This window comes from Panthera onca, chromosome D4 (genome assembly GCF_046562875.1).
Source record: "Panthera onca isolate mPanOnc1 chromosome D4, mPanOnc1 haplotype 2, whole genome shotgun sequence".
NCBI lineage: Eukaryota > Metazoa > Chordata > Mammalia > Carnivora > Felidae > Panthera > Panthera onca.
Genome location: NC_138351.1, coordinates 57,280,475 through 57,304,742, shown reverse-complemented (window position 1 = coordinate 57,304,742; position 24,268 = coordinate 57,280,475). Strand labels below are relative to the sequence as shown.

The following is a 24,268-nucleotide window of genomic DNA, read 5'->3' as shown; positions in this document are numbered from 1 at the left end:
TCAGCAAAGTCGCTGGATATGAAATCAATGCACTTAAATTGGTTGCATTCCAGGGCACCTGGGTCACTCAGTTGGTTAATCGTCTGACTCGGCTCAGGTCATGATCTCACAGCTCATGAGTTCAAGCCCCGTGTCAGACTCTGTGTTGACTGCTCAGAGCCTGAAGCCTGCTTCGGATTCTGTGTCTCCCTCTCTCTCTGCCACCGTCAAAGCTCACACTCTGTCTCTTTCTCTCTCCAAAAAAAAACATTAAAAAAAAGATATCAGTTGCATTCCTATACACCAATAATGAAGAATAGAAAGAGAAATCAAGGAATGGATCCCATTTACAATTGCACCCAAAACCAGAAAATACCTAAGAATAAATCTAACCAAAGAGGTGAAAAATCTATACACTGAAAACTATAGAAAGCTGATGAAAGAAATTAAAGAAGACACACAAAAAAATGGAAAAAGATTCCATGCTCCTGGTAGGAAGAACAAATATTGTTAAAATGTCAATACTACCCAAAGCAATCTACGTATTCAATGTAATCCCTATCAAAATAACACCAACATTCTTCACAGAGCTAGAACAAACAATCCTAAAATTTGTAAGGAACCAGAAAAGACCCCGAATAGCCAAAGAAATCTGGAAAAAGAAAACCAAAGCAGGAGGCATCACAATCCCAGACTTCAAGCTGTATTACAAAGTTGTGATCATCAAGACAGTATGGTACTGGCACAAAAACAGACACTCAGATCAATGGAACAGAATAGAGAACCCACAAATGGACCCATAAACGTATGGCCAACTAATCTTTGACAAAGCAGGAAGGAGTATCCAATGGAATAGACAGTCTCTTCAGCAAGTGGTGCTAGGAAACCTGGACAGTGACACGCAGAAAAATGAACTTGGACCACTTTCTTATATTGTACCCAAAAATAAACTCAAAATGTATGAAAGACCTCAATGTAAGACAGGAATCCATCAAAACCCTTGAGGAGAAAGCGGGCAAAAACCTCTTTGACCTCGGCCACACCAACTTTTTACTCAACACGTCTCTGGAGGCCAGGGAAACCAAAGCCAAAATGAACTATTGGGACCTCATCAAAATAAAAATTTCTGCACTGCAAAGGAAACAATCAGCAAAACTAAAAGGCAACTGATGGAATGGGAGAAGATATTTGCAAATGATATATATATATATATTTTATATATATATATATATATTATATATATATATATATAATATATATATATATATATAATATATATATATATACATATACACACACACACACACACAAAATGGAGTATTACTTGGAAATCAGAAAGAATGAAATCTTGCCATTCTCAACTATGTGGATGGAACTTCAGGGTATTATGCTAAGTGAAATTAGTCAGAGAAAGGAAAATATCATATGACTTCACTCATATGAGGACTTTAAGATATAAAACAGATGAACATAAGGTAAGGGAAACAAAAATAATATAAAAACAGGGAGGGGGACAAAACAGAAGAGACTCACAAATATGGAGAACAAACTGAGGGTTATGGGAGGGATTGTGGGAGGGGGGATGGGCTAAAAGGGTAAGAGGCATTAAGGAATCTACTCCTGTAATCATTGTTGCACTATATGATAACTAACTTGAATGTAAATTAAAAAAAAAAAAAAAGAACACCTCATCACAGTGCTTTTGGAGCCTATTCTTAGCCAGAGTGATTCAGCATGCTATTTTTAGTTTCCATCTCCATTCACCCTTGTTTATCCAGTACTGCAGCACTGGCTTCAGTCATCCCAGGAAAATATGGCCAAAATAATTGAGTTATTTTGGGGTTTCCAAGGACTGAAACTGAGTCTTCTTGGACTGACCTCAAGAGAATGAGGCATCTAGGAGATCTTGCTACTGCTTAGTATTTAATGAAAGCCCACAAAGCTCTAACATACATGGGGACAAATTATGTCATAATCTTTAGTCTCTGGGGAACCTGGATGAATCTTCATGAAAAGCTACAGTTCTGATTCCCACAGAAGCAGAGCAACAGTTAAGGAACATCCCATGTAAGTGACTGGCTGGTATGACTGCACTTAGCAGGCAGAACTTTACAGCAAGATGGAGAGGCACTCCCTGTTCTCTGCTCTGGACCCATGAAGCAAAGATTCAATCCTATTTAATGCACTCATTACACCCTGTTTATCAGCATTTATCTGCTGATACAAACATTTGTTGAGTGCAACCTAGTATGTATCAGGCACACATAAGCCTCATAATAAATGGTAAAATAAACAAACAAAACCTCACTCGGGCTGTAGAATGCAGTATGAGTATGTGTGTGTAGCATGCATAAGTGGAAGACCTTTTTAAAAAGGTGTTCATAAGCTAAATCTTGAAAGATGAGTAAGAGTTTCTGCAATGGATAAAGAACAATCATTCCAGAAGGAAGTAAATGCACACAGAAAGGTAGGCATATAGATGTAAAGAGACCCATTGTGGCTCAGATAGTATGAAACCAGACTGGGTGCTGGGTAGAAATAGGCAAGGAAACCTACTTTCACATAGAATTATTTATCATTAGTCCAAGGAATTGACTGGAAATAGCATGGTTAAAATTTTTAGAAGGAAATACTCTATGACCTTGGATTTCAGGAATTAAAAATGAACTGACCTAGAAAACTGAATTTCCTGAGGCTAGTGTGGTAGGTAGCCTCTCAGATGGCTCCTGTGGAGCCCTGCCTCCTGATACCCATGGCATTGTATAATCCCCTCCTGAGTACCTTGCTTCTGACCAATAGATTATAGCAGCATTGAGGGGTATCACCTTCCATGATTAGGTGACAAAAGATTATTACTTCCATCTTGCTAGCCAGCTCTCTCTATTGCCTTCTTAATGTGCACACTTTTATGAATTAAGCTGTCATATTGGAGAGGCCCACATGCTGAAGTACTGAAGGTGACCTGTGGCACACAACTAGTGGGGAACTAAAGCTCTAAGTCCAAAAGAGCCTGATGAATTAAATTCTTCCAACAACCACTGAGTGAGCTTGGAAGCAGGTCTATGGTTGAAACTTTGGATGAGGCTGCAGACTCTTGGCTGACACCTCGATTTTGACCTTATGAGAGACCATGAGGCAGAGGATCCAGCTAAGCGATTCCTGACCCATAGATACCATGAGATAATAAATAGTGCTGTTGGAACTGGCTAAGTTTTAGGTTAATTTGTTATGCAGCAATAGTAATAAAAACTCTGATAAGTTCCAGGACTTTCAATGTATGCACTGCAATAAGGTAAAGGCCCTGGGACACAAACATTCCTGTCCCTCACCAATTCTCTGGTGAAGTGTGTGTTTAAGTCCTTTCCTCTTTTTTAAAATTGGGTTTTTTTGGGTGGGAAAAATTGAGTTGCTTGCTTTCTTATTATTGAGTTTAAGAGTTCTTTATATGGGGGGAGGAGCCAAGATGGCAGAAGAGCATGGAAGTCTTTTGTGTGTCTCATGTCCATGAAATACAGCTAGACCAACACTAAACCATCCTACACACCTAGAAAACTGATTGGAGGATTAACACAACAATCTGCACAACCTGAACCACAGAATTCAGCAGGTACGCATTATGGAGAGCCAAACTTGGGGAGCAAGAAGCCACGAAAGATAGGGAACCACTTTTGTGGGTGGTGAGGACAGAGACTGGGGGCAGGGCGGGGGGGGGGGGGAGAATATGGGAAAAGCACCCTTCCCCAAAAGCAGCTGGAGAGAAAGTGGAAAATTGGAAACAGCTGCAGGGACTAAACTAAAAAGGGATAAAGGATAAAGGAGAGGGTTTAAATTCCATTAAGACTGTAAACAAGGGGAGCACAAAGGCTGCAACTCTGCAGCTCAATACCTGGCGGTGCTCTGGTGGGAAGGGTGAATCCCCAGGAACAGAGTGGGGTCCAGCAGGTTCTCAGGCCACACGGGGAAAAGCAGTTCCACTGATGGAAGGACATTTGGTAGAGACTGTTGAAGTTGAAGCCACCTGGTCCCAGCAGACCCCAAAAGGTGGCCACATTCACTGGTGCTGGGGCAAGGTCATTAAGGGTGAAGCCTGGTGCCAGATGTGTGTTGTGATTTTCCATAATCCATGAAACGCTGCTGCTACACTGTCTGGCAAACATTTTCTTGGGCGGGCTGGCACCTGGCCAGAGTCTCGGGGCACCGGCAACAACAGGGTCCAGCGGGCGTTCCTGGGTACAGCCGATATTCAGCCATTGCTCAGTGAGACCCTCCCACAGAGGGGTGGAACGGGTCAAAGCCGCAGTCCTTCAGAAGTAAGGGGCCAGGGAAAACAGCCACATCTGAGACAAAACTTGGGAGAGAGTTACTGCCTGGGGCCTGGTCACAAACAGTGAAAAAGCAGGGAGTGGATGAGAGCTGAAGACAGAGGACTGGTGCCTGACTGCTGATCCAGGAGAACAGACTGGGGTAGCTGGGTGGGACCAGTTTCACCGCTCCCGCGCATGTGCATACGCACCTACAAGCGCTGCAACAATCCACCCCAGTAGGCTACCAGCGCCATCTAGTGGAGAACAGAGCTGTTACACTGAGCTCCACCCCACTGGGCCAACTTCGCTCTTCAAGAACACAAACCTCACCACCAGCTTAGTTTATGGACTATAAAGAGCTACATAGATTGACTTCTAGGGGGAAATGAAGCAATTTCAGTCCTACTTCAATCTGTTAGCAGGTTTATCGATTCAATTTTCTTTCTTTTTTCTTTTTCTCTTTTACAATTCTTTTCTTTTTCTTGAATACAGAAAAATTCATTTTTATTTTCAATTTTTAGTAAAAATATCTTTGTTTAATTTTTATTACTATATTTTTTACTTTTGTGTAAATTTTTTCAAATTCTACTTTACCTCCATCATTTTATTTTAGTCTACTTCAGTGTATTCACCTTTTCAAATTTTCAAACAATTTCCTTTTTTCTTTTTCTTTTTTTCTTTTTCATTTCTTTTCTTTTTCTTGAATGCAGAAAAAGAAAAACTTCATTTTTACCTTCAATTTCTATTAAAGATATTCTTATTTAATTTTCATTACTATATTATTTGCTTTTATGTAACTTTTTTCAAATTCTATTTTACTTCCATCATGTTATTTTAGTCTACTGCAGTGTATTCACTTTTTCAAATTTTCAAATGATTTCTTTTCTTTTTTATTCTCTCTTTTTGTCTCTTTTTTCTTTTTCATTTCTTCTTTCTTAAATACAGAAAATGAAAAAATTCATATTTATTTTTAATTTTTATTAAAAATATTTTTCTTTAGTTTTTTTCTACTATATTCTTTACTTTTGTGTATATTTTTTCAAATTCTATTTTACCCCCATCATCTCATTTCAGTCTACCTTAGTGTATTCATTTTTTTCAAATTCTCAAACGATTTCCTTTTTTTCTCCCCCCCCCCCCGCCCGTTTTTCTCTAATCTGTCAAACCACTTTCAACACCCAGACCAAAATACACCTAGGATCTAGCATCATCTATTCAATTCTTGTAAAATCGAGTTTTAAAATCCAGTAAAGAAATGGGCAAAAGACATGAATAGACATTTCTCCAAAGAAGACATACAGATGGCCAAACAACACATAAAAAATGCTCAAGTTCACCCATCATCAGGGAAATACAAATCAAAACCACAATGAGATACCATCTCACACCTGTCCAAATGGTCAACATTAATGTCAGGCAACAACAGATGTTGGCGAGGATGTGGAGAAAGAGGATCTCTTTTGCACTGCTGGTAGGAATGCAAACTGGTGCAGCCACCCTGGAAAACAGAATGGAGGTTCCTCAAAAAATTAAAAATAGAACTACCCTACGACCCAGTAATTGCACTACTAAGTATTTATCCATGGGATTCAGGTGTGCTGTTTCAAAGGGACACATGCACCCCCATGTTTATTTTTTTAAATATGTTTAACGTTTATTTATTATTGGCAGACAGAGAGAGACAGAGCATGAGCATGGGAGGCGCAGAGAGAGGGGAAGACACAGAATCCGAAGCAGGCTCCAGGCTCCAAGCTGTCAGCACAGAGCCTGACGCTGGGTTCGAACTCACAAACTGCAAGATCATGACCTGAGCTGAAGTCGGACGCTCAACCAACTGAGCCACCCAGGCGCTCCTGCACCCCCATGTTTATAGCAGCACTATCAACAATAGCCAAAGTATGGTAAGAGCCCAAATGTCCATTGATGGATGAATGGATAAAGAAGATGTGGTATGTATGTATGTGTGTATACACACACACACACACACACACACACACACACACAATGGAGTATTACTCGGCAATCAAAAAGAATGACAACTTGCCATTTGCAACTATGTGGATGGAACTGGAGGGTATTATGCTAAGTGAAATTAGCCAGTCAGAGAAAGAAAAATATCTATGACTTCCCTCATATGATGACTTTAAATACAAAACAGATGAACATAAGGGAAGGGAAACAATATAAAAACTGGGAGGAGGACAAAGCACAAGAGACTCATAAATATTGAGAACAAACAAAGGGTTACTGGAGGAGGTATGGGAGGGGAGATGGGCTAAATGGGTAAGGGGCATTAAGGAATCTACTCCTGAAATCATTGTTGCACTATATGCTAATTTAGATGTCAATTAAAAAATTGGGGGGGGGGGAATGCAAGCTGGTGCAGCTGCTCTGGAAAACAGTATGGGGTTTCCTCAAAAACTAAAAGTAGAACTACCCTATGACCCAGAAATTGCACCACCAGGCATTTATCCATGGGATACAGGTGTGCTGTTTTGAAGGGACAAATGTACCCCCATGTTTATAGCAGCACTATCAACAATAGCCAAAGTATGGAAAGAGCCCAAATGTCCATCGATGGATGGGTAAAGACGATGTGATATATATATATATATATATATATATATATATATATATATATATATGTATATATATATACACACACACACACACACACACACACACACACACAATGAAGAATCAAAAAGAATGAAATCATGTCATTTGCAACTACGTGGATAGAACTGGAGGGTATTATGCTAAGTGAAATTAGTCAGTCAGAGAAAAACAAAAATCATATGACTTCACTCATATGAGACAAAACAGATGAACATAAGGGAATGGAAACAAAAATAATGTAAAAGCAGGGAGGGGGACAAAAGAGAAGCGACTCATAAATATGGAGAACAAACTGAGGTTTACTGGAGGGGCTGTGGGAGGGGGGATGGGCTAAATGGGTAAGGGGCACTAAGGAATTTACTCCTGAAATCATTGTTGCACTACGTGCTAACTAATTTGGATTTAATTTTAAAAGATAAAAAATAAAATTAAAAAAATAAAATTAAAAAATATATATGTATAAGTAAAATGTATGACAATAATACCAACAGGCATGGAATGGAGAAATAGAAATATACTATTATAAAGTTCTCATACATGAAGTGGTATAATATCACTTGAAGGTAGTTGGTAATAAGTTTAGAGTTAAACTGTAAACCCTAACAAAGCCACCAAAACAACAAAAACATATTTATAGAAAATCAAATGAGATAAAATGGAATCACAGAAAACACTGAATTCAAAAGAAGGCAGAAGAAAAGAGGGAAAATGGAACAAAGAACACAGAAAATGAATAGCAAGATGATAAACTTAAGCCCAACCGTATAAATAATAACAATCCCAATAAAAAAGCAGAGGTTGTGTGATTGACAAAGCAAGACAGAATTGTTATCTGCCTATAAGAAACAAAATTTAAATATAAAGATGCAAATCTGTTAAAAGGATAGAAAAAGATATACTGTGCTAATCCTAATAAAAATAAAGCTGCAGTGGCCATATTAATATTAGATAAAGATTTCAGAACAAAGAGATGGCCAGAGATGAAAGTCATTTCATAGTGATAAATGAGTTAATTAATCAAGAGAACATAACAATCCTAAACATTTATGCTCCTAATAACACAGCTACAAGATAAGTAAAAAAAGGACTGAAGGAGAAATAAATCTGTTATATTCAGAGATTTCAGTAACCATTTCTCAATAACTGATAGAATAACTAAAGGAAAGTCAATAAAATATAAAAGCCTTGAACAATGCTACCAATTAATATAAATGGCATTTATGGGAACATTTCACCCATTAACAGAAGAATACATGTTTTCTTGAAGTGCACATGAAAGATTTACCAAAATAGAAAATATTCTGTCATAATGAAAATCTCAATAAATTTAAAAGAATTCGAGTTCCACAAAATATGTTCTCTGAACTCCCTTCAGATGTAACTTGAATCGATCTTCTGCATGATATATCATAGTGAAACTGGCAAAATACAAGGATAAAGAGAAAATTCTGAAAGCAGCGAGGGATAAACGTGCTCTAACATATAAAGGGAGACCTATAAGACTCGTGACCAATCTCTCTTCTGAAACTTGGCAGGCCAGAAAGGAATGGCAGGAGATCTTCAATGTGATGAACAGGAAAAATATGCAGCCGAGAATCCTTTATCCAGCAAGTCTGTCATTTAGAATAGGAGAGATAAAGGTCTTCCGAAACAAACAAAAACTGAAGGAATTCATCACCACTAAACCAGTCCTGCAAGAGATCCTAAAGGGGATCCTGAGAGACAAAGTACCAGAGACATCGCTACAAGCATAAAACATACAGACATCACAATGACTCTAAACCCATATCTTTCTATAATAACACTGAATGTAAATGGACTAAATGTGCCAGCCAAAAGACATAGGGTATCAGAATGGATAAAAAACAAGACCCATCTATTTGCTGTCTACAAGAGACTCATTTTAGACCTGAGGACACCTTCAGATTGAGAGTGAGGGGATGGAGAACTAATTATCATGCTACTGGAAGTCAAAAGAAAGCTGGAGTAGCCATACTTATATCAGACAAACTAGACTTTAAATTAAAGGCTGTAACAACATATGAAGAAGGGCATTATATAATAATTACAGGGTCTATCCATCAGGAAGAGCTAACAATTATAAATGTCTATGTGCTGAATACGGGAGCCCCCAAATATATAAAACAATTAATCACAAACATAAGCAACCTTATTGATAACAATGTGGTAATTGCAGGGGACTTTAACACTCCACTTACAGAAAAGGATAGATCATCTAGACACACGGTCAATAAAGAAACAAAGGCCCTGAATGATACATTGGATCAGATGGACTTGACAGATATATTTAGAACTCTGCATTCCAAAGCAACAGAATATACTTTCTTCTTGAGTGCACATGGAACATTCTCCAAGATAGATCACATACTGGGTCACAAAACAGCCCTTCATAAGTATACAAGAATTGAGATCATACCATGCATACTTTCAGACCACAATGCTATGAAGCTTGAAATCAACCACAGGGAAAAGTCTGGAAAACCTCCAAAAGCATGGAGGTTAAAGAACACCCTACTAAAGAATGAATGGGTCAACCAGGCAATTAGAGAAGAAACTAAACAATATATGGAAACAAACGAAAATGAAAATACAACAATCCAAACGCTTTGGGATGCAGCAAAGGCAGTCCTGAGAGGAAAATACATTGCAATCCAGGCCTATCTCAAGAAACAAGAAAAATCCCAAATACAAAATCTAACAGCACACCTAAAGGAAATAGAAGCAGAACAGCAAAGGCAGCCTAAACCCAGCAGAAGAAAAGAAATAATAAATATCAGAGCAGAAATAAACAATATAGAATCTAAAAAAACTGTAGAGCAGATCAACGAAACCAAGAGTTGGTTTTTTGAAAAAGTAAACAAAATTGACAAACCTCTAGCCAGGCTTCTCAAAAAGAAAAGGGAGATGACCCAAATAGATAAAATCATGAATGAAAATGGAATTATTACAACCAATCCCTCAGAGATACAAGCAATTATCAGGGAATACTATGAAAAATTATATGCCAACAAACTGGACAACCTGGAAGTAATGGACAAATTCCTAAACACCCATACCCTTCCAAAATTCAATCAGGAGGAAATAGAAAGCTTGAACAGACCCATAACCAGCGAAGAAATTGAATCAGTTATCAAAAATCTCCCAACAAATAAGAGTCCAGGACCAGATGGCTTCCCAGGGGAGTTCTACCAGATGTTTAAAGCAGAAATAATACCTATCCTTCTCAAGCTATTCCAAAAAATAGAAAGGGAAGGAAAACTTCCAGACTCATTCTATGAAGCCAGTATTACTTTGATTCCTAAACCAGACAGAGACCCAGCAAAAAAAGAGAACTACAGGCCAATATCCCTGATGAATATGGATGCAAAAACTCTCAATAAGATACTAGCAAATAGAATTCAACAGCATATAAGAAGAATTATTCACCATGATCAAGTGGGATTCATTCCTGGGATGCAGGGCTGGTTCAACATTCGCAAATCAATCAACGTGATACATCACATTAATAAAAGAAAAGATAAGAACCATATGATCCTGTCAATCGATGCAGAAAAGGCATCTGACAAAATTCAGCAAACTTTCTTAATAAAAACCCTCGAGAAAGTCGGGATAGAAGGAACATACTTAAAGATCAAAAAGCCATTTATGAAAAGCCCACAGCTAACATCATCCTCAATGGGGAAAAACTGAGAGCTTTTCCCCTGAGATCAGGAACACGACAGGGATGTCCACTCTCACCGCTGTTGTTTAACACAGCGTTGGAAGTTCTAGCATCAGCAATCAGACAACAAAAGGAAATCAAAGGCATCAAGATTGGCAAAGACGAAGTCAAGCTTTCACTTTTTGCAGATGACATGATATTATACATGGAAAATCCGATAGACCCCACCAAAAGTCTGCTAGAACTGATACATGAATTCAGCAAAGTTGCAGGATACAAAATCAATGTACAGAAATCAGTTGCATTCTTATACACTAACAATGAAGCAACAAAAAGACAAATAAAGAAACTGATCCCATTCACAATTGCACCAAGAAGCATAAAATACCTAGGAATAAATCTAACCAAAGATGTAAAAGATCTGTATGCTGAAAACTATAGAAAGCTTATGAAGGAAATTGAAGAAGATATGAAGAAATGGAAAAACATTCCGTGCTCATGGATTGGAAGAATAAATATTGTCAAAATGTCAATACTACCCAAAGCTATCTACACATTCAATGCAATCCCAATCAAAATTGCACTAGCATTCTTCTCGAAGCTAGAACAAGCAATCCTAAAATTCATATGGAACCACAAAAGGGCCCGAATAGCCAAAGTAATTTTGAAGAAGAAGACCAAAGCAGGAGGCATCACAATCCCAGACTTTAGCCTCTACTACAAAGCTGTAATCATTAAGACAGCATGCTATTGGCACAAAAACAGACACATAGACCAATGGAATAGAATAGAAACCCCAGAACTAGACCCACAAACGTATGGCCAACTCATCTTTGACAAAGCAGGAAAGAACATCCAATGGAAAAAAGACAGTCTCTTTAACAAATGGTGCTGGGAGAACTGGACAGCAACATGCAGAAGGTTGAAACTAGACCACTTTCTCACACCATTCACAAAAACAAACTCAAAATGGATAAAGGACCTGAATGTGAGACAGGAAACCATCAAAACCCTAGAGGAGAAAGCAGGAAAAGACCTCTCTGACCTCAGCCGTAGCAATTTCTTACTTGACACATCCCCAAAGGCAAGGGAATTAAAAGCAAAAATGAACTGGGACCTTATGAAGATAAAAGCTCCTGCACAGCAAAGGAAACAACCAACAAAACTAAAAGGCAACCAACGGAATGGGAAAAGATATTTGCAAATGACATATCGGACAAAGGGCTAGTATCCAAAATCTATAAAGAACTCACCAAACTCCACACCCGAAAAACAAATAACCCAGTGAAGAAATGGACAGAAGACATGAATAGACACTTCTCTAAAGAAGACATCCAGATGGCCAACAGGCACATGAAAAGATGCTCAACGTCGCTCCTCATCAGGGAAATACAAATCAAAACCACACTCAGATATCACCTCACACCAGTCAGAGTGGCCAAAATGAACAAATCAGGAGACTATAGATGCTGGAGAGGATGTGGAGAAACGGGAACCCTCTTGCACTGTTGGTGGGAATGCAAATTGGTGCGGCCACTCTGGAAAATAGTGTGGAGGTTCCTCAAAAAATTAAAAATAGACCTACCCTATGACCCAGCAATAGCACTGCTAGGAATTTACCCAAGGGATACAGAAGTACTGATGCATAGGGGCACTTGTACCCCAATGTTTATAGCAGCACTCTCAACAATAGCCAAATTATGGAAAGAGCCTAAATGTCCATCAACTGATGAATGGATAAAGAAATTGTGGTTTATATACACAGTGGAGTACTACGTGGCAATGAGAAAGAATGAAATATGGCCCTTTGTAGCAACGTGGATGGAACTAGAGAGTGTTATGCTAAGTGAAATAAGCCATACAGAGAAAGACAGATACCATATGGTTTCAGTCTTATGTGGATCCTGAGAAACTTAACAGAAACCCATGGGGGAGGGGAAGGAAAAAAAAAAGAGGTTAGAGTGGGAGAGACCCAAAGCATAAGAGACTGTTAAAAACTGAGAACAAACTGAGGGTTGATGGGGGGTGGGAGGGAGGAGAGGGTGGGTGGTGGGTATTGAGGAGGGCACCTTTTGGGATGAGCACTGGGTGTTGTATGGAAACCAATTTGACAGTAAATTTCATATATTAAAAAAATAAATAAGTAAATAAATAAACATTAAAAAAAAACAAAAAAAAACTGAGAACAAACTGAGGGTTGATGGGGGTGGGAGGGAGGGGAGGGTTGGTGATGGGTATTGAGGAGGGCACCTTTTGGGATGAGCACTGGGTGTTGTATGGAAACCAATTTGACAGTAAATTTCATATATTAAAAAAATAAATAAGTAAATAAATAAACATTAAAAAAAAACAAAAAAAAAACTGAGAACAAACTGAGGGTTGATGGGGGTGGGAGGGAGGGAAGGGTTGGTGATGGGTATTGAGGAGGGCACCTTTTGGGATGAGCACTGGGTGTTGTATGGAAACCAATTTGACAATAAATTTCATATATTGAAAAAAAAAAGAAAGTGGCTTGATAGATTAGAGAAAAAAGGGGAAAGAAGAAAAAAAAGGAAATCATTTGAAAATTTGAAAAAATGAATACACTGAATTAGACTAAAATGAAATGATGGAAGTAAACTAGTGTTTGAAAAAATTTACACAAAAGTAAAAAATAGAAAAAAATTAAAGAAAAATATTTTTAATAAAAATTGAAAATAACAATGAATTTTTCTCTTTCTGTATTCAAGAGAAGGAAAAGAAACAATAAAGAGAAAAAAGAAGAAAAAAGAAAAGAAAAGAAAGTAAATTGAATAGATGGACCTAACAGACTGAAATACGCTGAAATTACTTCGTTTTCCCCTAGAAGTCAGACTATGAAGCACCTTATAGTCCATAAACTAAGCAGGCAGTCAGACTTCTGTTCTTGAAGAGCAAGGTTGGGCCTGTTGGGCGGGGCTTAGTGTAACAGCTCCATTCTCCACTAGATGGTGCTGCTAGCTTACTGGGATGGATTGTTGTGGTGCTTGTAGGTGCGTATGCACATGCACGGGAGTGGTGAAAATGGCAGCACCCAGCTACCCAGTCTCTAGTTTCAGAACTCTGTTCGCCCTGATCAGCAATCGCGCCCCTGTGCTTTATCTTCAGCTTTTGTCCACTCCCCTCTTTTACACTACCCATGACCAAACCCCAGGTAGTACCTCTCTCCTGAGTTTTGTCTCAGATAAGGCTGTTTCCCTGGCCCCTTACTTCTGAGGGACTATGGCTTTGTCCCGTTCAGCCCCTCTGCGGAGGGTCTCACCAAGCAATGGCCAAATGCTGGCCACACCCAGGAAAGTTTGCAGGACTGTGCTACTGCCGAAGCCCAGAGATTGCGGCCAGGTGCCAGCCCGCCCCAGATAAAGTTTGTGAGATAGTGTAGCAGCAGCTTTTCAGGGATTATGGAAAATCACAACACACATCTGGCACCAGGCTTCACCCTTAGCGACCTTGTTCCAGCATCAGCAAATGCAGCCGTTCTCTGGGGTCTGCTGGTCCCAGGTTGTCTCACAACCTCTACCAAATGTCCTTCCAGCAGTGGAACAGCTTCTCCCCATGTGGCCTGAGAACCTCTCTGACCCCACTCTGCTCTTGGGGATTCACACTTCCCACCAGAGCACCTCCAGGTATCGAGCTGTGGAGTTGCAGACTCTCTGAGCTCCCTCTATTCATAGTCTTAATGGAATTTAAACCCTCTCCTTTCTCCTTTCTCCCTTTTTAGTTTAGTCCCTGTGGCTATTTCCAACTTTCCACTTTCTCTCCAGCTGCTTTCGGGGAGGGGTGCTTTCGCCATATTCTCCCCACCGTCTCTGTCCTCTCTCTGCACGCAAAAGCACATCCCTGCCCTCCACAGCTTCTCTCTCCCCAAGTTCACCTCTCCGCGCCTTGTACCTGCTGAATTCTGTGGTTCAGGTTGTGCAGACTGTTGTGTTAATCCTCAGGTCAGTTTTCTAGGTGTGCAGGATGGTTTAGTGTTGGTCTGGCTGTTATTTCATGGACGTGAGACACACAAAAAACTTCCATGCTGTTCCACCATCTTGGCCCCCTCCCCTCTTATACATATATTTTCATTTTATTTTTTTAACTTTTTAATTTTAATTTTAATTTTTTAATTTACATCCAAGTTAGTTAGCATGTAGTACAATAATGATTTCAGGAGTAGAATCCAGGGATTCATCCCCTATGTTTTACATATATTTTTAAATGAACAGCATATTATTGTTATTTCTGTTCAGTCACTTATCTTTAATGAGATATAAATAACAGGAAAATATATGTTTACCTGTATTTTTCCATTTGTAGTTCTCCTCATTCCTTTTTATAATTCTTATTTCCATCTGGTATCCATTTTCCTTATGCCTGATTTCTTTTAACATTTCTTATAGGGTGTGGTTCCTGATGATGAGTTCTTTCAGTTTTTGTATACAAGTCTAAAATATTTATTTCACATTTTTAAAAATCATAACTTTGTTGAGATATAATGCATATATCATACCCATTTAAAGTTTACAATTTAGTGGGTTTTAGTATATTTGCAGAGTTGTGCAACCATCACCATAATCAATTTCAGAATTTTTTCATTACTCTAATAAGAAACCCTATAACCATTAGCATTTCCCATCCTCACCTCCTGTTTCCCCTCACTGTCCATGGGCCTAGGAAAGTAACATAATATCTATCTATATTTGCCTTTTCTGGACACTTCATATAAATTGAATAATATATTGTCAAATGTATTGTAATAATACAATTGTGGTCTTTGGCGACTGGCTCCTTCACTTAGCATAATGTTTCCACACTTCACCCATGTTGTAGCATATATCAGTACTTTATTTGCTAAATAATATTTCATCTTATGGATATGGCATATTTTATTTATCTGTTCAATTGATGCACCCCTGTGTTGTTTCAATTTCTTTAGCTATTATGAATTCCAGTTCAATAATTTAACTTTTTCACTACCCTACACCCTTATCACTTTTCTTAGTCATCCTAGGGTCCATGGCCTAGCACTAATATGGTCTTTTTTTAAGCCCCTTGCTTCTCTTTTCTGTCCATAATTCTTGCCTGGTAAAAATCATATTCTGGCCAAACTAAATAATCTCTAGTTCACACAGCTGCTGAATCTTGGAGGAGAAAACCATTTAACAATGCTGACTGGATTCATATTACATTTATTACCATAATTCTTCCAAGTCAGCCATTTCCCATTCTCACTTTCTTTATATCTATACCACTTTCCCCCCCTAACACTCAGGTGAAGAACAACTATAATTTCATATAGAAAATAAGTATATTTAGAAAAGAAATTTTCTCATTTTCTCATTACAAATTCTACCAAAATTCCTCCTTCTGTATTCACATAATATTCCTTATTCTCTACACTAAACTGCATCAAGTAGTCCCTCCATCTTTCCATCAATTTCTTCCTATCTAGATAATTCTCAACACACAAATATGTAATAGTACTATCAAATTTCTCCCTTCCTCCCTCCTTCTCTCCCACTCTCCCTCCTTCCCTCCTTTCCCCCCTACACACACACACACACACACACACACACACACACACACACACACAAACTCATTTATCCTATACCCTTTCTAGTTACCAAACAATTCTTCTGCAATTCTTTTGTTTTTCCTTTACAGCAAAATTTGTTTAAAATTTGTACTCATTTGCCCTACTTTTTCACTTGTTTGCTGAACCTCCTCTAACCCGGCTTTTTTTCCCCATGGCTCTACAAGAATGGACCTTGTCAGAGTCACAAATGAGTCATATCTTACCAAAATCAATGATCATTTTCTGTTTTATTCTTACTAGGCCTTTCAATAGCATTTGACACAGCTGACTATTCCCCTTACTTTGAAATACTTTCTTCCTAAAGCTTCTGGAAGCCTACACCCTCTTTTTTACTTCAAACTCACCATCCATTCCTTCTGATTTCCTTTTCTGGCTCTTCCTCCTCTACCTGACCTCAAATTGTTTGGCCTGCTTAATTTTATTTTCTTCTCTAGTTGTACCTTCTCCAAGATTTTATCTGGCCACACAGTTCCAATTATGTCTAGCTACTGACTTTTAAGTTTATATTTCTAGGTGAGACCTCCATCCCCCAAAATCCATATATCCCAAGCCTTTATTTTATCATTAAATAGCACCACCCACCCAATTCCTCAGGCCAATAATAACCTAGAGATATTCCTTAATTCTTTCTTTTACCTTAACACACAACATTCAATCCACCAATAGAAGAGTTTCCAAAATACATCCTACATTTCACAACTTCTTACCAAATCTACTGCTAAAAATCCCATCTAAACTCCAACCATGTCTAGTTTGAGCTAGTTACAGCATCCTAATGGTCTCTTGTCTATTCTTGCTCCCCTAAAGTCTTTCCAGCAAAAAGCAACTAAAGTGATTTCTAAAGAGCAAAACTGATAATAACTCCCCTAATGTCCTTTATAGCTAATTTTCTCCTCATGCATTGCATTTAGTTGTCTTGTCTCTTACTGTTGGAAGAGTACAGGCCAGTTATTTTGTAGGATATCCCTCCATTTGTCCAATGTTTCTTCATGATTAGATTAAAGTTTTGCTTTTTGACCATTATACAACAGAAGTGATACTGTGTTCTTCTCAATGCATTAAAGCAGGAGGCATGTGATTTGATTTGTCCCAATATTGACGATGTTTGATTTGGCTAAGGTGGTTCCTTAACGTGTGGAAAGACACAATGAATCTATGAAAATACTCCTTCCTTCCTCAAACTTTCACACACTAGCTGGAGCAATTATAGACTTTCTAACATCATCATTCCTTCTATATTTGTAAGTTGGCATTCTTCTATAAGGAACTTTCCTTTCTCTCATATTTATTTATATCAGTATAAACTAATTCTTATTTCATTCCATTCAGTATGTTATAATTCATTATTATCAGTCTTTATTCTGATGCTCAAATTGTCCAATACTTGGTCAGTGGCAGCGACTTTAAGGTGGCTGCTGTGCCTTTTTGATGTCTTCATGATTCTTTGAGCACTTCTATACTTTATGGCATATGAAGATGTTCAAAGCTAATCTTATAACTTTCGTACCTTTGCCTCACATTTAGAGAATACAGAGGTTTGTTTTTGCACACAGTTAATATATTAGCATCAATAACTCTTTTTTCAAGGATTTTTCTAACCTTTGTTATTGTGGGACTAGAGTGGCCCTTATCTAGGTCTAGAGTGGTCCTGTCCTACAGTATGGCCTTTCTGGAGGGCCAATTGAGTGTCCATGATGTCCAGTGACTTCCCCACTGGACTCCTATGTCTAATAGAACTGTGGGGCCTCCAGAAATTCAGTTCAGCTCACACTTCTCTAGCAGCTGTCCTTAACTAGATCTTACAGAATCTCATTCTATACATGTGCAGATTATCATTCAGCCAGAGACTTAAAGGACACACTATCCACATTTCCAGTGCTCCTTTTCTGCACAGGTGCAGAAAAACTCAAAAGCCAAAAGGACTTGTCTCTACTTCCAGAGCACAGCAATATAATGGTGCTCTGTTTGGGCCTCGTTCCTGCACTATAGTCCACAAGGTGCCCCCAGGCAAAGCTGGGGCAATTGTGCAGCTTTCCTCATGTGTTTCTTCTGTCTAAAAGGCCAAAGTCCACTGTGCCTACTGTCCAAACAATTTGTGCAAGTATTTTGTCTAATTTTGTATTTCTTTACAACCAGAGGGATAATGAAGTTCAGTTACTCCATTATTATCTGAAGTGGATTCAACAACTACTCTTTATAGGAATTGTATATAAAATAGAACCCTTAACATGATTACACACTCACTTACATACCCAACAGACACACACATACAATTTTTTTTTATTTTAGTTTTTGTTTAAAATCCAGTTAGTTAAAATACAGTGTAGTATTTTGTTTCAGGAGTACAGTTTAGTGATTCAACACTTATATACAACACCTGGTGTTCATCACAACAAGTGCATTCCTTAAGCCCCATCACATATTTAACCATCCCTCTACCCACTTCCCCTCTGGTAACCATCAGTTTGATCTCTATAGTTAAGAGTCTATTTCTTGGTTTGCCTCTCTCCTTTGTTTTTTCCCCTTTGCTTGTTTGTTTTTTCTTAAATCCCACAAATGAGTGAAATCCTATGGTATTTGTCTTTCTCTGACTTGCTTATTTCATTTAGCATAATATTGTCTAGCTCCATGCATGTCGTTACAAATGACAAGATTTCATTCTTTTTATGGCTGAGTAATATTCCATTGTGCGTGTGTGTGTGTGTGTGTGTGTGTGTGTACATACACACACACACACATATATATACACACACACACACATACACACCACATCTTCTTTAATAATTTTTAAAAATCTCACTGCAATAATCATCAATATCTACATTTTCACTGAAGTCAGGAGCAGGTCAATTCTGTGCTAGCCAATAAAATTAGACAAGGAAAAAAGAGAAATAAAAATTAGAATGAAAGATATAAAAATTATTGTGTTCTGATGATGGAAACCAAAGAAAATAAACTAAAAATTTTAATCCTTTTTATGAAGTTAGTAAATAGAATTGAACAGCACTTATTTACAATAGCAAAAATAAAATAAAAACAGGAATGAATCCTAATTAAAATAGAGCAGGAACCATAGAAAGAAAACTTTACAACTCTGCTGAGACTCTCACTTATAGTCAAGATAGAGTAACAGGGCCACATTTACCCTACTATCTACAGCAACAACAGAACTAAACAAAATATACAATAGCTCTTAAGACATTAGACACCAAGCAACAAATGCTAGTGATCACTGAGAGATGAGAAAACAATGAGGTGAGCCCTGCAATGGTGTAAGCTTATGGCCTGGACAAAGTTCTCAGTTTGTGGTATAGTAAGAAGGAGCTCAGGTAGAACTAGACAGTCTATGAGTTGAGAAGATGGAGCTGGGAGTCAGAGATGGCCAAGGCATAGTATCTAAGAAGAAAGGGATGGACAGAGAACTCCTGAGATCTGAAGAGGGTCTCCTTCAAGTGTTCAGCAGAGGACTAGTCAGTACATGTATATAAGAAAAGTACCTGAGATAAGATTTTTTTAAAAACATGAAAAGACAGAAAGGCATAATAGTCAGAGATCACACAGAGGTAGATAGAGTATGTATTCCAACAGATAAAGTAGAAAACTTCAAAATAAATGGGACATTGGATAGAGTATAAACAAAGGCCTTGTCTCGGTAGTAAGTAAAAATTAATCCTGGACTGAGTGTTGGTAGGATCTGCCTAATAAGGTTTATAAGGAATACCTGAAAGGATCAAACTGTTTCCAAGTAACTTAACTGAATTATAAAACAAAGCTCAACAATATTTATAGAAAAATGTGGAGACTAGGAAATTCCAAATCCTCACTCTCCCATGGAAACATCAAAAAACAAACAGAAACTGACAACTGTAATAACTTTATAGGAGCTCTGGAAAATAGTCAAATGTCTATAGCAAACAAGAAAATGTACAATTAAAAAAATCACATTCAGGGCGCCTGGCTGGTTCAGTCGGTTGAGCCTCCAACTTCAGCTCAGGTCATGATCTCACAGTCTGAGTTTGAGCCCTGCGTCGGGCTCTGTGCTGACAGCTCAGAGCCTGGAGCCTGCTCCATATTCTGTGTCTCCCTCTCTCTCTGCCCCTCCCCCGTTCATGCTTAGTCTCTCTCTGTCTCAAAAATAAATAAACATTAAAAAAAAATCGCATTCAAAACTGTAGAAATTTTATGATGTTTTTACTTGCCTTTGCCACACCCCTTCCCCAGTGGGGTAAGGTTTTGATCTAGAGGGAGTGGCAACCCAACCACCAATTCCCTTCCTCAAACGAAAGGAAGCAGAGCAGACTTTATGTGAACATTTGAACCTATCTGGGAGCTGTCTGAAGGGCTGATCTACCTCCCCTAATTTGGAGTTCATGCAGAGAGAAGAAGTAGATGCTATTCATGAACGCTGCAAGGGGACTACAAACCCCATGGACAAAAGATTATGAGTAGAGACATAAAATAGACCATAAAAGGCCCCAAAGATAAGCTGGAGTGAGATTCTTTGAAAGACTGAGACATTTAGAAGCAGCCATGTGTACAAGGGAATTGAAAAAGCCATGATCAGACCCAGTCAAGACAGGCTTCAGAAAAGACCTGTAAAAACCTTACATTTTTACCTTGAGCTTATCCCTAGGCTCAGAGCATGTCCAGCTAATTAGAAAAGGACTACTCCAGGATAAAGCAAGTCTGCAAAGACTAAGAGAGGTAGCTGTTTTCACAAATGCCCGATTTTCAAAAAAAAAAAAAAAAAAAAAAGAAAGAAAGAAAGAAAAGAGAAAACTACAAGGAATACAAAGAAACAGGAGAGTATGGCCCATTTGAAGAAAGAAAATAACATGGTAGAAAGTGTCCCTAAATAAGCACAGGCATTAGACTAACTAGACAAAGATTTTAAAACAACTATCTTTGGGTTGCCTGGGTTGTTGAGCATCTGACTCTTGGTTTTGGCTCAGGTCATGATCTCACAGTTCATGGGATCAAGCCCTGCACTGGGCTCTGCACTGACAGCCTGGAGCCTGCTTGGGATTCTCTCTCTCTCCCACCTCTCTCTCTGCTCCTTTTCTGCTTGTGCACACATGCACATGCTCTCAAAATAAATGTTAAAAAAAACTATCTTTAAATTTTCATTAGCATACAATGAAATATTGGTTTCAGGAGAATTCAGTGATTCATCACTTACATACAACACCCTGTGCTCATCACAACAAATATCCTCCTTAATACCCATCTCCCACCTACCTCCCTCTATCAAACTTCAGTTTGTTCTCTATTGTTAAGAGTCTCTTATGGTTTGTTTCCTTCTCTTCTCCCCTCCCCCTTCCCATATGTTCATTTGTTTTGTTTCTTAAATTCTACATATGATTGAAATCATATAGTATTTGTCTTTCTCTGATTGACTTATTTTGCTTAGCACAATACATTCTAGCTCCACCCATGTCATTGCAAATGGCAAGATTTCATTCTTTTTGATGGCTGAGTAACATTCCATTGTATATATATACCACATATTCTTTTTATTTTATTTATTTTTATTTTTTTAACCTTTATGTATTTTTGAGACAGAGAGAGACAGAGCATGAATGGGGGAGGGTCAGAGAGAGGGAGACACAGAATCTGAAACAGGCTCCAGGCTCTGAGCTGTCAGCACAGAGCCTGACACGGGGCTCAAACTCACGGACCACGAGATCACGACCTGAGCTGAAGTTGGACGCTTAACCGACTGAGCTACCCAGGCGCCCCAATACCACATATTCTTTATCCAGTCATCAGTCAACGGACATTTGGGCTCTTTCCATACTTTGGCTATCATTGATAATGCTGCTGTAAACATTGGGGTGCATGTACCCCTTCGAATATATATTTTTGTATCTGTTGGGTAAATACCTGATAGTACAATTGCTGGATCATAGGGTAGTTTTTTTGTTTTTTTGAGGAACCTCCATACTGTTCTCCAGAGTGTCTGTGCCAGTTTGCATTCCCACCAGCCATACAAGAGGGTTCCCCTTTCTCCACATCCTTGCCAACACCTGTTGTTTCTTGTGTTGTTAACTTTAGCCATTCTGACAAGTATGAGGTGGTATCTCAATGTGTTTTTTATTTATATTTCTCTGATGATGAGTGATGTTGAGCATCTTTTTTTTTTTTTTTTGTACAAGAGTGTTCTTAGAGGCTTTATTCACGATAGTTAGAAACTAGAAGCATCCCTGGTGATCATCAGCTGGCAAATGATAAATAAACTGGCACATTCCTACCATGGCATCCTACTCAGCAGTGAGGAGAAACAAACTACTGAAACACACAACATTTAATGGGGTTGGCAAACCATGGCCTATGGGCTGGCTACCTGTGTTTGTAAACACAGTTTTATTGGAACAACCAACCCCATTTGTTTATCTAGTGTTGGGCTGTTTTCTGGCCACATCAGCATAATTGAGTAGTTTTGGGAGACTGTATGGCCCCAAAGGCTAAAATATTTCAACTTAGAAATATTAAGGGGATGCTTGGGTGACTCAGTCAGTTAAGCATTAGACTCTTGATCTCAGTTCAGGTCCTGATCTCAAGGTTTGAGAGTTTGAGCCTTGCATCAGGCTCTGCACTGAAGGTACAGAGCCTACTTGGGATTCTGTCTCTCCCTCTCTCTTCCCCTCCCCCCCGCTTTGTGTATGTGTGTGTGTGTGCGTGCGCTCTCTTTCTCTCGTTGAACATCTTTTAATATGTCTGTTAGCCATCTGGATGTCTTCTTTGGAAAAAAGTGTCTATTCATGTTTTTTGCCAATTTCTTTTTTTAAAAAAATTTAATGCTTATTTATTTTTGAGAGAGAGCGAGCAGGAGCAGGGGAGGGGCAAAGAGAGAGATGGAGACACAGAATTCAAAGCAGGCTCCAGGCTCTGAGCTGTCAGCACAGAACCCAATGCATGTCTTGAACTCACAAGCTGTGAGATCATGCATGACCTGAGCCAAAGTCGGACACTTAACCAACTGAGCCACACAGGTACGCCTGCCCATTTCTTAACTGGTCTGTTTGATTTTGGGGTGTTGAGTTTGATAGGTTCTTTATAGATTTTGGATACTAACCCTTTATCAGATATGTTGTTTGCAAATACCTACTCCTATTCCACAGGCTGCCTTTTAGTTTTGTTGATTGTTTCCTTTGTTGTGCAGAAACTTTTGTCTTGATGAAGTCCCAATAGTTCATGTTTGCTTTTGTTTCCCTTGCCTTCAGCGAGGTAAGAAGTTGCTCAAGCCAAGGTCAAAGAGGTTCTCCCTGTGTTCTCCTCTAGATTTTGATAGTTTCTTGTCTCACATTTAGGTCTTTCATCCATTTTGAATTTATTTTTGTGTATAGTGTAAGAAAGTGGTCTGGTAAAACAACTATCTTATATATGCTCAAAGAACTAAAGGAAAACACAGATGAAGAACTAAAGGAAATCAGAAATGAGCAAATGAGAATATCAACAAAGAGATAGAAATCACTTTTTAAAATTTTTTTAATGATTATTTACTTTTGAGAGAGACAGAACATGAGCATGGGAGGGAGAGAGAGAGATGGAGACAAAGAATTCAAAACAGGCTCCAGACTCTAAGCTGTCAGCACAGAGCCTGACACGGGGCTCAAACTCATGAACCATGAGATCATGACCTTACCCGAAGTTGGATGCTTAACTGACTAAGCCACCTAGGTGCCCCAAGATAGAAATTATTAAAAAAAAAAGAAAAGAAAATCTGAACCTGAAAAATACAGTAAGTAAATGGAAAGGTTCACTAGAGGAATTTAATGGCAGATTTGGGCAGGCAGAAGAAAAAATCAGCAGACATAAAGATAGTACATTTGAAATTATCAAGTCTGAGGAGCAGAATGGAAAAATAATGCCTCCCCCCTAAGTTCAGTTCAAAGTTCAGGCAAAAATGTCTACTCTCACCACTTCTATTCAACATCATAGTAAATTTTCTAATCAGTGCAATAAGGTAAAAAAGAGAAATAAATGGCATCCAAATTGGAAAAGAAGATATAAATTTGTCAGACAACATTATCATCATTCTGGAAAATACTAAAGAATTTACTGAAAAAAACTATTACAACTAAT

The 24,268-nt window shown here is 38.5% G+C and overlaps 1 protein-coding gene across 1 annotated transcript in view; it reads right to left on the bottom strand.

Annotated features, from left to right (window-relative positions):
* The window catches only part of PHF24 (PHD finger protein 24), a 197,998-nt gene that overhangs the window by 148,128 nt on the left and 25,602 nt on the right, over positions 1-24,268 (bottom strand). The window lies entirely within an intron of this gene.